Below are 12,810 nucleotides of genomic sequence, written 5' to 3'. Positions count from 1 at the left end.
GAGAATTCTCACCTTGCCGACGATGTTTTAGAATGAACATATCCAACATAGTAACCTGACATGTTTTAAGAGAATTATGATTTGTTCAAATTTGTTTCTGATAGACAGAGTTTATCAAACACGTGTGATTTGTAGGAAGCCTTACAATGGAATGAAAATTTATTTGGTTGCTAACTATTATAACTAATAACAACGGGTTACTTAGTTCAATACTCCTTCTTAACCGGTTGTTTCTTGATCGCCATCGCTTCACGGTTTCTCTCCAGCTTCACACGTTGCAGGGGTTTCGTAAGACCATCAGCTACTTGCTCTTCTGTGCAAATGTATTCCAGATCCCTACTTGTCGGGTTCTCATTTGCCGAATTGCGATAACAATCCTCTCCACCACCGCCTCACATGTCGAAAGTGCCACGGCGGGTTGGCTGATGCCTCTTGCAGGCCCAGGATACTGCTCCACCCTGGAATAGGAATACGTATCCACTCGTTGATCTGCGATCGTCCATATCAGCCGCCCAGTCCGCATCTGAAAATCCAACCAACTTTGACTCGCCCTTCTTCGTATACTCGAGCCTCATCGAAGATGTTCCACGCAGGTACCGCGGAACGTGTTTCACAGCTTCCCAGTGAGCGCTGCGTGGATTTTGGTTGAAGCGACTCAACATATTGACTGCAAAAAGGATGTCGGGTCGGGTGCATTGCGCCAAATACCTACACTACCGCCTCTTGGTATGGAACCTTTTTCATACTTTTTCGGTCTTGTCAATTGCGAAAATCATGACATCGTCAACATAAATGGCAACGAACAGCATTATTCCACCTTTGCAACGGTGGTACAAACACGGATCGTATTTCGATGGAACCAAGCCGAGCTTTTTCAAAGCTGAATCCAATTTCCGGTTCCATACCCGGCTCGATTGCTTGAGCCCGTACAGCGCCTTTTTCAGGCGACATACTAGCGGACGATGTCCAGAGCGTCCAGGTTCTTCGAAGCATGGCGGTTGTTCCATGAAGATTTCCTCCTCCAAATCACCTTGTAGGAACGCGGTGATTGCATCCATCTGGTCGATGTGTAGATCGTGCTTGGATGCCAGGGCGAAAAGGTATCTCAGGGAACTGTGACGAACCACGGGTTAGTAGTAGAGATGTACCGAATAGTGGTATTCGCCGAACGGCCGAATACCGAATATTGACCTTTTCAACTATTCGGCCAAACGAATATTCGGTCGAATATTCTTTTGAGTTTTTAACAAAGAAAAACTTAAGCGACTATTTCAATGCTTTCTATTTCTTCCATATTAATGCCCCCATGTTTTTAGTCGATTATTTTCATCCAGATGGTATTATCGGATGATGTATTACAAGATATTTTTAAAGTAGGGGTCTTTCTGATTTTTAAATGTCACCAATAACTGAAAAGACAACAGATGACTAGTCGCTTCTAGGGCGTTTATCACCAAAGAGATTGCGTTCATGTGAAATCCGGGATTAAACATGTCGAAATAGGTGCCAAGCTATTTGAAATTGTTTCTCTTATATTGAATTAGATGAAGGTCGAATTTGAGTAAGATATCTTTAAAATAGTTAAGCAAAGCATACCATACTTTCAACCACACGTATCCACACGGTCAGGCATTCAGGACGATTTTTGAAACAAAAATTGAAAAAGGGAAAAATTTAAGTATATTTTGAAATTTTTGAAACAACGTTATTGACCGCAAAATCTCCAAAGTTTTAAAGCAAAACTCGGGAAGTTTTAAACAATATCTGAAAAAACCGACCAGATTTGACCTATCTGGACTCTTTACTGGATTTATGGGCAAGCCTGAATATATCCAGAAAATCTGGAATAAACTACACAGTATTAAATAAACTTGTGCTTTTACATGTTTTAACCTGCAAATAATTGGAACAAGTTATTTCTACTAAATTTACATGGCTTTTGACGTAATGTAAATTCCCGAAAAGAGAAAAATGCCATTGTGAATTTACATGACCATAACAATAAAACCGTTCCGGCTCATTATTCTTTTTAAGTTTTTGAATTCATAATTTATCAACTTCTTGCCATCAGCCTTACAACAAAGCATGACAATTATTAAAAAGTTGTTCAAAATGTTTGTGTTTACTCGAAATTCACGAGCTCTACACTTGAAACAGATTTTTTTCGGCGCATCAAATCGAACTTGCTGCTTACCGATCGGCCGTTCTGTGTTTGTTTGTGATACGATTCTGCTACAGGGTGTATCTGAATTTTCTTTTATGTTTCGTTCATAGTTTTTGAATGGATGGTTTTTTTTAAATCATTTTAGATTTAAAATCAACCTTATCTGTTAGAGTTATTCTTATGTTTAAAATATGTTTAGAAATGAACAAGAGGGGAACTGTTTAGCTTAGAACAATATATCACTTCTATCCAATAATGTCTATAAATTTCTCTAGAGCAATATACTATTTTCAGGTTTTTCAATTAAAGCAATAAAACATTATTGGTTTCTTGGTGAAATTTTTTAAAAAGATTTCTTTTCACTTTTCATTTACAAATATTTGAAAACAATAAGACACACCCTGTGCGCGACTGCAATGTTTTTGATTTCAAACATCGTTTCATGCAAAAGTCATGTAAAATTACAACAAATTGACCCGAATGAAGAAACACATGGTTTTTTTCAGGGCTGCGTTATAGTATACAACACATCTGACCGAATTTTAAATGAAATCAAATTTAACATGAAATGTAAAGCTCAGTATTTTTTTCTGTGTATAATCAAAGCGTTAAGCGATACCGTTCAGCATTCTCCTGTACGACCTACAGAACAGGTATCAGGTATCAGAATGGGGGTAGGCTTAATAGCGACACGTTATCCAAACATACGGGAAAATTGTGCCTAGCCTTTTTTTTATCAAAGATTTCATCATTTACCTGAGAAATCTGAAAAACCTATAAAAGGAAGAAATAAATTCAATCTATTTAAGATGGCATAAAGCCTTTCCACGAGGGATTATTAGCATTAAAGCTGATTGATTGTGTAGCTTTTACAACATTACTTTGGATTTTTTTATAAAAAATTATCCAAACATTTTTGAAAAAATTACCAAGTCTGTATTAGATATTCGGCCTATTCGGCCGAATACTTAGCTCAACTATTCGGTGAGCCGAATATTCGGCTTAACGGTTTTTCGGCGGTATTCGGCGCCGAATATTCGGCCGACCGAATATTCGGTACATCTCTAGTTAGTAGGTTTCGTCGTAGTCCACCACCTTTCGCTGAGAGAATCCTTTGATGACCAGGCGAGCTTTGTAACGATCCGCGTTCCCCGCGGCGTCGTGCTTCGTCTTGTAGATCCATTTGCACCGGATGACCTTCCGCCCCTTCAGAAGTTCTGTCAAGGACCACGTGCCATTTTCGATGAGTGCGTTGTACTCCTCCTGTATCGCCTGTTTCCACTTCGCAGAATAGTCTCGACCCAGAGCCTCAGCATGCGTTGTCGGATCGTCATTAAGCATGACATCCGCGGCCTTCGGTACGATTTTTGCTACAGCACCCAGCTGTTGCGGATTTTCACCATAAGTAGACGGACCAGCGGTAGTGGACGACCCAGTAGTAGATGATGCCTGTGAAATATTGCGACGAGGTAGACCTTTGCACGTAATCGAAGCACAGTGATGGGGTTCACATCAACAATTGTAGCATCAGATAAGTTACCGTTTTCGTCACTTGATACCTCGGCAATACTTTCGCAATCGGTGAAAAATTAGTCATCTGTTTCCGGAACCTGATTGCTGCCTTCAGATGCTCGTCGATGTGGTGCCGGTTCAGTACCGGGGACCTCTTCGATTTCAAACTGCACCATGGTCGGTTTGCGGTCGCTCGGCGTATCGAGTACCACTTTGCCTTCATCGATGAAATCAACCGAAATGCTCTTGAATAGACCTTCATGTCGTACATCCGGTAGCCTTTTGTTTCTTCGTCGAAACCGAGAAGCCGACATTCCCGAGATTTCGCATCCCACTTTGTTCGCTGTTGCTTCGGAACATGGACCATACCTACGGTCCCAAAAATTCGTACGTTGGAGAGATCAGGTTTCTTACCTGACCAGACTTCTTCCGTTCTTCCGAACGGTTAACCAGATAAACTGCCGTCTGCACTGCTTCCGCCCAGAAACGTTTTGCCATACCAGCATCGAACAGCATGCACGCTCGACAATTGTTCGAATCGCTCGCTCAGCCATGCCGCTTTGCTCAGGTGTGTAATCATTCGACCTCTGGGTCCGGATACCGTGTTCTCTCAGGTACGCTTGCATTGGTCCGTTGACGTACTCCTTGCCGTTGTCGCTGCGAAGAATCTTGAGCTTTCTTCCGGATTGTTGTTCCGCCAGAGCGTGGAAAATCTTGAATGCTCTCAGAACCTTTTCTGCTGAATTGTTTTGCAGGAAATGCACCCACATCTTGCGAGTTTTGTCATCTAAAAACACGATATAGTAGCGTGCCTGTGACAACGACTTCACCTCCAGCGGCCCACAGATGTCAGTATGGACCAGCTCCAGGATGTCCGTCGCTCTTGTGCCTTGGTTATTAAACGAATGGCGACGCTGTTTCCCCATCGGACATACCGTACAGTTGCCTTCAGTTTCCTTGGTGATCTTGACGCCGTTGACCAAACCGTTGCCAAGTTTCCTGACTCCATTAAGGTGTAGGTGGCCCATCCTTCGATGCCAGATATCCAAAGTGCCAACTGACGAACAAGCTAGCACGCTTCCGTACGTTGCTCCAATTTGAAAATATCGCTGGATTGTTTCGAGTCGCTAGTACTTCGCCGGCTTGATTCAGTATCTTGCAGCCTGATTTGTCGAAAATCATTCGGTGGCCTTTCTTGACAATTTGGTTGGCGGAAAGCAAATTGACTGATAGTTCCGGTAGATACTGAACTTCTCTAACAAGAGTATCGTCACCATGGCAACGTGGACGCAAACTGCGGTGAATCCGTGCACCCATTGGTGGATTATCTACATACATACATACATTACTTAACTTTTAAATTTTTTGTCACTGCATCATAGGTAGAAATAGGAGTTTCTTTAAGAAAAATCTGGGAGAATAGGAGGTGTAGGAAAACTCGATCGCACCATTCACCAATATGAATTCTGATCTATAACCTTTCCCTTACTAAAAAAAACCCTTTCCTTGGATATTTAAATATAGATTAGCAGACGTATAGAGCGTTTTTATAGTTGGTTATATTGACTTACCTTTGTTTCTGAATTTTTCAAAATTTATCTTTGGAATATAAAGGGACGTAAGGTTGTAAATTGATCCTGAAAAGTATCCTACTAACAATCCTTCCTTTATTCCTTATCGATTACTAGGACGTGGCTGGCGCCGTTATTGATCATTTCTCAAAGAGAGAGCATGAGTTTTGTACATTGTGAATGAACTGCTCGTCCCAAGCACCATTCTTTTGGCCCTTGTACAAAACTGATGGCTTCGATCAATCACGGAGTAGCAACCATTGCATTGGCGAAGTAGAACTTTTTCTGCTTAGTTACGCCAGCGATCATGGAATTTGAAGTGCGTAAGTGGAACAAAGTCTAATCAAATATGTTATCTGAAGTTTTAAATGAATGAGTTCATTTAAGCACTTCAAGCTCAATGATTTTCGGTGGATATGAGTAGTCAACTAAGCTAAGCTAAGCTAGGTAAGCTAAGCTATATTAAAATTTTAGTTTTCCACCACCAAACCATCTCTGACCCGAAAAATCTTCGGATACCAAATTCCACTTCATTCCGACCGTCCGTTTGTACGAGTTGGTGTTACAAAGAAAATGCTTCCATTTTTATAGGTACGTAAGATTTTCATTTCTTTATACGGTTCAATAAAAATATGGCTCAGCTTACAAAGCATTTTTTTTAATCGTATCTTTTAGCTCTATTTCATCATTGGTAATTATTCTTTCTTGAACTTTGATTTAATTTATTTGTAAAACATTTATTTTTGCAAATATGAATAACTAACAATAATTGGATTGAGACTATAAAAACAATTAAGATTATGAAATCGTCACCTTGATTTAGTTATTTATTCAAAATTTTGGTTATGTAACGATTTCAACTTTTTCTAACACACAGGGTTTTTTATTTGCCTCCGTCAAGTGAAGCTATTTGTTTCAGATGTGAAATTTTTGTGATTAGATTTAAGTGGAATAAACATTCCCTAAAAATTCAATTATATTACACAAGCTGAAACTATCGATTCGCAGGACCAATAAAAAAATCGATTATGTTTGCAGACTTTTTAATGAAAGATATAAAGAAACAACTATCTTATCTGATTCTAGCAATATAAAACAAATAACATTGACTTTTAAACGTTCTCAATAATTGTTTTACTGTAATTTTAAATAAAACATTGGCAGATGAAAAAATACGACTATATGCGCAATTCCCTTAACACATAAAAAATGCATAAAAATTGTGAAATGTATTTTTAGTACCTGAATATAGTATTCAAACAAAGTTTGAACATGCCCTTTCTTTTAAAATTTATATGGCCCAATAATGGTATGATTTAAATTTGTCGTTAAATTAAACTTGATTCCTCAAAATGAATATCGTATAAAGAATCATGTATGATGATGTCTTCATATAAACAAAAAAATAAAAAATAAACTAAAACAATTTTTTTTGAATGACCAGCAAAAATAAATTTAAAAATTAAAATATTTCAGCTGAAACTGTAAAAAATACAAATGGGCTAATTAAACATGTGATGTTGTGACATCGACCACAGAAAGAAATAATTTTTTGTGAATGATATCAACTTAAAAACCTAGTTTAAAAAAAAATTCGCGCGAAAAAAATATATTTTTATTTTATGAACAAAACTGAACCATGCTATTTTTAAAACACGTTTTTCTCTGCACTGAACCAAATCGGGCAATAAAATTCACTAAATTGTTTTAATAGCTTTTATTTTAGGAAGGTGGATAGAAAGTAGTGGAAAATACAATAAATGTAATCATATAATGCGATAGATTGTACAATTATTTTTTGGCTATGATGTACCTAGTATAAACTAATGAAAAATCCAATAAATTTTATACGTTCGTTCTGGAATACTACTCCAAATTAATTGTATCTGAAAATCTATTAAATTTTATAAATATGATTCGGTATAGTTTTTAGTAGGTGTGGTTTGCATTCAGAACAAATAATTTCTGGTCAGGCTGTGAAATTTTAAAGAAAACCGCTGTTCGTTAAAATTGTTCTATATTTGAATTGAGATCGGATTATCATTATCATGAAGGATGGGAAAAGCACGGAAAATTTGCGATTTTCGGATTGTGAAACAGGTACGTAAGCTAAATGTCTCATTATTTCTCCAATTATCAAAATCCTTTGTATCGCTTTCCCCAAAGGAAAAAATAAATATATTTCGATGGTGTAAAAGAAGCGCCCCAACCTGATGAAACGAGGAGATGTTCTTCCGGAGCGAGCTTCACCTGAACTGGATATTTAAATTATTTGAACATGAGCCACTCGTAGAGCCACAGGTAAGAATATTTAATATTTATCTTCATAAATCATATTCAACAGTTTTAGTAGAAATTTTTCTTTTATTTTTATTTTAGGTATTAAATTTCTGCTCTCGGAAAACCCCTGAATCTACAACCCAATTTCCCGGCACGTGCGATAAACTTCCGAAAGATGCTAGTGTGCAAGTGGCAATTTTAATCGCCAACGGTGGATTAGCAGCAGGTTCCACCATTTGAAAAAAGGAACGTCGACCGCTTCCAGCTGAATCAGAAGTTTGAACCAAACATACGACCTGCATAATTCATCAATAAAAACAATCTAAATTTTTAATCACGATATATCATTTAAACGAAATCCGAAGAAGAAAAACGAAAACATTTAATTCACTGCATTGAACTGTAAATGAAATCAAATTGACAAACTATTACATCCATTGGAATTTCCGATAAAGATAATCAGAACGAAAATCTATACATTGCAAGTTGTGTATACATTCGTAAAAAGTATTGGATTTTCCTTTAGTGCAAAATCACTAAAAAATCTAATAAAGCTTATAGCCAGATTTCGGTCAGTGTGGGCGGCTGATGCGACCAAATAAATGAACATTAGACTGCCTCAAATTTGTATGGGAAATTTCAAGCTTGTGAAATGTTAAGCGCTGCAGGCTTAAATTGATTCTAGACCTAGTAAAAGTTTTCATGCCAAATTTGGACCAGATCGGATCACGGGAAGGGGTCGCTCAACGAGCCTAAATTTTGTATGGGATTTTGAGACATTTTGTTCGGGAGGAACATGAAAATCCAGTATTTTATGAGTAAGTTTGATTCCATTCGACCGATTTCTTTTGAAAACAGTTTTTCTGAAAGCCTAAACTATAACAAATATTTCATCTGAAGACTGCATTTCGATTAGAGTTAAGATAAAAAAGTTATTAGGCTTCAAAAATGGGCTAACTTTTTTAAGGATGATATTCATCACTATTAATGAGTCGGAGCGGTCCAACATATTGACGCCTCATTAACAGTGATGAATACCGTCCTTAAAAAAGTCAGCCCATTTTTGAAGCCTAATAACTATTTTATCTTAACTTTAAACGAAATGCAGTCTTCGGATGAAATATTTAAGAAAAACCGTTTTTGAAAGAAATCGGCCGACGGAAACCAAAGTTGTTGATGGAAAACTGGTTTTTCATGTTTCTCTCGAAAAAAATGTCTCAAAATCCCACACAAACTTCAGGCTCGTTGAGCGACCCCTTCCCGTGATTCGATCTGGCCCAAATTTGGCATGAGATCTTTTACTAAGCCTAGGATCAATTTCAGCCTGCAGCGCATAACTTTTTCAAATGTCGGGTCATTTGGGGCACTCTAATGAATATGTCTAATATCTGTTCAACCTGTTCAACAAAAATTATGGGTACTCAGTAGTGAATTCCTTCAGGTTCTTACTAAATACAGAAAGAAAAAAATCATGAATTTAGAAATTGTAGATAGCTATGCTGTTGTTCCTCGTCCACATTCCACATACATCCTTCGCACAGGCTGATGATGATTTCACAAACTTTTCCAACACAAATTCAACAAAATGTGTTTTTCATATATTCTTCGTCAATTTTCGCACACATGTTTTGTCACTATTTTATCGCATAGTTTTCACAATTTAACAGCTTTCTGCTTCACAATCCTAAAATTGCGAAGAATTTTTGGACGATGAAATTTTATTTTTCAGAGCTTCTGCAAAACACGTCATATCTAAACCGCTGACTAATTGGATCCCCAAAACCAGATCTCGGCGTTTTATTAGTTTTAAAGTCATTTGGCAACAACATTAATATTTTGATTTTCCTTATTTCCTACGGGATTTTTAAAATTCTTAAGAATACACAAAAACTTTATTTGGTTGCGAGTAACCCACAAGTGGGGTGTGCGCCTTTGTATTTACGGTTCGATTTTCCGCTAAGCCTGGCGCCTTTCTCTCGTTCATTGCCAGCTCACCGGAGCTCGGGACTTTATGGACTTTATGGATACCCGAGGGGTGTTGCTTTCGCCTAAAACAGATCTAACCCAAAAGCCTCCATCAAGAAATTGTTTGACTTAAACTGGAGATGCAACAGCCTGTCTTCTTTCCAGCAAAAGCCGACTCACTAACGTGTTACTCCGGATGGTCAGTTTGATTCGGCAGCATTCATCTCGCGAAGCACTTTTTCAAACTGCAGCTGGTTTGCCTTCCTTTAAGCGCAGCTCCTGGAACTGTTTCTTGAGGACCAGCTTTTCCGTGATGTCCTTGTCCTTTACGTTACGTCCTTTAGTTATTTTTTGCACTTCCGGTCCCTCGCCACACGCTCTTGGAGTTTCCTTTTATTCTCCGCTTTGACATCCATTGTGTTTTCTGGGAGATCCTCCGCGTAATCCTCGTCTTTGATGGCGTTCTCCAGACAGTCACGCTAATCCGTATTCTCTATCAGAACTTCAATTCGGAACGTCCAGTTCACGAAATTGGTTCCGTCGTATAGCCACAACTTATCTTGACCCATTTTCGCGTCGCTTTACTACTTTCAATTAAAGAAAAATTCGAGCATTTAGGGGGAAACTGTACAAGACGCACCAGCTAAGCATAATTGCTATTTACAGCGATACTAATCATTTAAGAACCAAATTGCAAGTTGACGACAATTCAGGGATCAGATTAACGTATTATCGAAAAGAAAAAAATATGATAAAAACACGATTTTGACTACATTTTTGTAAAAAACTAAAACAGCCAGAAAACAAACCGCGGGGTAAAACGCCAAAGCTAGTGGACAGAACGCACCAAACATGAAGGGTGGTAAGAAATGGAACAACGATTGTACGGAATGTAATTGTTGAAACATCAAATGTTTGATTACATGTTCATCGTATGTTTGTAAACTAACCATCCTTTGGCTAAAAATCATTTAGTGTTGCTAAACTCTACGAAAATTTCGCTTTTCAAAATACACTTTTTAATATCCTTATATATAAAACGCCTTCAAGTAGGCAACGAAATTCAATTTTTTTGACTGATATGGTGATATCGTAGCAAACATGGCGGCCGATAATTTTTTTCGAGTCGAATATTGGTGCACCGTTTTAACTCGAACAAGGACAAAGTATGTTATAAGTATGCATTATTATCGTAATTTGGGAGTCAGCAAATAAAAATAATGGCATTTTGTTTTGATATTCGGGTTTTCTCAAAAGTTAACAGCATTCAAAATTTGAGCGTAAAACACGTGGTCTTGTGGGCATTCTGCCCGAATTTTCATCTGAACGATTTTTGATAAAATTTTGTAGGAAGTTAATAAAATACAACAAAAATTTTATAGTCTTCCGAAAGTGGACATGAGTGGATGAACGATAAGCTGTAGTTTTATAAGATTGCGCAGGCTGTTTTACCATAAAACCTTATATGTTACTTATGACAAATAACAAGTTTCACGCTGATTCCATTAATTCTTCTGTTTCTAAGAACTGAAGTTGTTTTTGTGAACTTTTCATCTTTTGAATGATGAAAAAGCTTGTTTGCTATAATATTAATGAAGAAAAACATCATTTGAAGCCGTTGGTTAGTGTATATTTGAGAAATAATGGCATCGGCCATCTTACCCCGCTGGCGCGTTTTGTACAGTTTTACCCTACAATTTTTTTTCACTACCGCGCTGGGCCCATAACTTTATGAAATAGGCAGAGCTAAACAAAAAAAAACTATTTTTGAAGCCTGCTACGATTTGTAAATTATCTCTAGGTAAATTTTGTGGGTCGGTTGCACCAAGGTGTGTATATATTCAGGAGGTGTTACCGAATATCGAATTCCCGATTCAGCCATTTTGGCTATGTAGGTTATGCAACTATATAGAACTCATGAAGTTTGTTTACCAACAAACCACCGAAAAGCTGAGCAAAAAATAAACAAACTCATTGAGAGCCCCGCTCACTCCTCGCCTACTTACTGTGAAAGTCGGAGAACCTAGTGTATCAAAAGACCTTGGGTTGCACTAGAGTTTACCAGAGTTTACCTAACATTATTCATATTCAATAGTCATTCCTAAAATTTGCGGTGAAAACGACTAATAGGTTTCCAGTACAATCATTTTTAAATTTCCGATTTAGGATCGGATAAAATCTGTGAATGATCATCCAAAAAAAAAGGATTTTTTTTCTTCAATCAGATATTTCAGCAACCCTGCTGTCCGGATCGAAAAAATTTAACAACTTCACTTAGCCGCAATGAAGGTGTTTTATTATTATTATTGAAATTACCGGGCACAATGCCCCGAGGAGCGCTCAGCCTCAGCAGTAATTTGACTCCCTGCTCCCAACTACCTACTAGGTACATATATGTACAGCAGTAGTTCCAGGGCAAGCGCAGGCCCGGTTTGACGAATAAAATTTATATTCCATAATAATAAATGATTATAATTATTAAATGGTGTACAAAGAATGGACAAAAACAAAAACAAAACGGCAACGATCACTCGTCAAGCGACTTTGTTCGGGGGAAACTTCTTGGAAAAATAAAACAAAATACCAGCTGAAGGGGTACTGATCGTTTCTTAAAAGCATGAGTCCCCTCCCTGAACGACATCCGGTAAAACCAGGATGAAGAGATTTCAGTGGACATAGGTACATCGCAGGATTTTCAAAAGAAAACATTGTTTTCTGCTTGTATCCAGAACGGCGCTTTGGGGCAGAATGAAATTTGAACCGATTAAACATTTTTTCCCTCTGTTCAATACTTTCTCATTTTGAATCGAAAATTTCACGGAGAGATAGGATGTGCGTAAATTGGTGATAATAGCCGCCATAAATGGGACTTGTTTTGGGGATCAAAACGGATCTTTTGCGACTTTATGGATACCCGAAGCGTGTTGCTTTGGCCTAAAACAGATCCGACCCAAAAGCCTCCATCAAGCGGAGAAATTGTTTGACTTAAACTGGAGATGCAACAGCCGATAAAAGCAATAAGGCTTAATAATATGTTGATTAAATACTCTGTATGGCGGTGTTTAATCGGAACCGGTTTCGGAGAGTTTCTCTTCCTCCCGAAGACTCCCCAAAGATGCTTCCGATCCCGATCTCAATGGGGCAGCACACCACCAAGATCATGCACAGCTTGGGAACATGAATTGTGCCGGTGCTCTAGATTCTTCTGACGAGATATGGCAGAATGACAGCAGAACACACTACAGAGGAAGGGAAAAGGCAGCTTTGAACCGAGAGGTCTGGTCGATAACAAAAGTGTGAAGATCGTTGCGCGATAGC

At 38.0% G+C, this 12,810-nt stretch overlaps 1 protein-coding gene across 1 annotated transcript in view; it reads left to right on the top strand.

The window, feature by feature from the left end:
- Nucleotides 1-12,810, top strand: part of LOC129738301 (GATA-binding factor C-like) — a 578,622-nt gene that overhangs the window by 347,793 nt on the left and 218,019 nt on the right. The window lies entirely within an intron of this gene.

The sequence above is a fragment of the Uranotaenia lowii genome, chromosome 1 (genome assembly GCF_029784155.1).
Source record: "Uranotaenia lowii strain MFRU-FL chromosome 1, ASM2978415v1, whole genome shotgun sequence".
In the NCBI taxonomy this organism is placed as follows: Eukaryota; Metazoa; Arthropoda; class Insecta; order Diptera; family Culicidae; genus Uranotaenia; species Uranotaenia lowii.
Note: the sequence above shows the minus strand (reverse complement) of the source record. Positions and strands in the feature narration are given on the sequence as shown.